At 52.3% G+C, this 1,790-nt stretch overlaps 1 non-coding gene across 1 annotated transcript; it reads right to left on the reverse strand.

Moving 5' to 3' along the window:
- Positions 1–252: 252 nt before the first annotated feature.
- Positions 253–438, reverse strand: LOC144116844 (U2 spliceosomal RNA). Its single transcript, XR_013311968.1, has one exon. It is a non-coding gene; the product is annotated as a U2 spliceosomal RNA (small nuclear RNA).
- Positions 439–1,790: the final 1,352 nt, after the last annotated feature.

The raw sequence follows: 1,790 nt of genomic DNA on the forward strand, positions 1-1,790 counted from the left end.
AACCAATGAGGCACCGCGCCGGGTGGCTAATGAAATTGAAAATAGGTTTTTGGGGAAAATAAATGGCGCAGTATCTGTCTCACATCTCGGTGGACACCTGAACTGTCTGTCTGTTGTTGCCAAGAAGAAAGAAAAGGAAAGTGCACAGGCCTACCCACTGGCTCAAGCCGAGCCACAATCGCTACCACGTGCTGACAGTAGCAGAATTCAAAGATGGGATAGAAAGACAGAATACAAAAGACGCGCGGTAAAATGACCCAGGCTGATCCCGGAGGCAGTGCAATACCGGGACAGCCGGTGGCGGAAGTGAAGCAACCTTCAAGCACACCGCCACATTTCAAAAAAAGAAAGTACAATTGGGACCCGTATCAGATATTCTGCGGGGTCTCCACTGCGAGTTTCTTACACACCTGAACCACGCCGTAAGGAAATAGATAAAGGAAGGACTGAAAGAACAAAGAGGTGCCGTAGTGGAGTGCCCCGGAATAATTTCGACCACCTGGGGATATTTAACGTGCACTTACAGCGCACAGCACACGGCCCTTTTTCGTTTCCTTTCCATCGAGCCTAATGCCCTAATGCTGTGTTTCTGCCGCACAGTATTAGAAAGGTTGTAGTGCCGTAAAGGACAACACATAGCAAGCGAAACGGGACAGGCGCATCCCTTTTCTCTTGCCATGCGTTTTCCGGGACAGGCGCATTCAGTTTCGCTTGCCATGTGTTTTCCTTTTCAGCGCAAGAACTCTTTTCTGGATACATGCGCCAACAAGCCCCCCAAAACGTATTACTCAGTTTTAGAAGGGGTTCGTTGTCCAGATCTGAAGCAGCAAGGTCTTCGCCAGGAGCCCGGGAAGTGAGTGCGCGCGCTCCAACGTCTGCAGCCTCGTTTCCTGGTAAAACTTGGCAGCCCGGAGTTCAGACTAAGTAGCGGAGCGTAGCATTTTTGTCCCGTGCCCCGTTACGAAGTATTCCACAGAGTGTGACGGAGACCCAACCAAGCTTGTAATTTCGTCAAGCAACTCGTGAGTCGGATAGGATACATTGTTCCTGAGGGTGAGACGCCGCCTGGATGATGGCCACCTCCTCGGCGTGAGTTGCGCTGAGCCCGTTCACCTGTCTTTAAAGGTGTATGACTGCCGCCGCGTACCACCCCCTCCTGGAGCCCTGCAGCGGTGCGGGCCAGCGACCTCCGTATGAAAGACGCCGTGTTTCTCGCCACAATCACGGTTTTTTTCGGCGTCCGGCCGCGCCTGCCGTCGGTCATTGTGACCTCTTTTTCGCAGGAAGAGGTTGAACGTGGAGGACGCATCTCCACGTTTCCGGTGCTCGTGTTCTTTCCTCGGTGTGATATTTGTGTTGAATGTATATCTGGTCGAAAAGGCGACGAACGAACACAGTGTTCTAAAATTTCAACACATCATCAATCACTACAAAGACTCACCGCAAGCACCCGAACCCTCTCGAAGGGCTGGGGAAAGCAGGTTAGCGTCTTCTGCTGATACTCTTCAATAATACACTGCTGTGCCCGGCAGTACTGATACACTTCATCCCCTCCCTTTCTGGCCTCTGCTAATACTGTACGGAGGTGGCTGAAATCTACCATATGGTGTGGATATAAAAGAGCAATCCGTCCCTCAACCATCCCTCCCCCCCCCCCCAAACTCAACCTGACAAGACTGGGAGCCGGCCCTGCTCGGCTGCCACGACCTTCCAGCAACAGGCTATGGTCCGGCGTACCCGAGCAGCGGAATAGTGAAATGGAATCTCGGAATAGGAACCCCACCTAGTTT

The sequence above is a fragment of the Amblyomma americanum genome, chromosome 1 (genome assembly GCF_052857255.1).
Source record: "Amblyomma americanum isolate KBUSLIRL-KWMA chromosome 1, ASM5285725v1, whole genome shotgun sequence".
NCBI classification, from domain to species: Eukaryota; Metazoa; Arthropoda; class Arachnida; order Ixodida; family Ixodidae; genus Amblyomma; species Amblyomma americanum.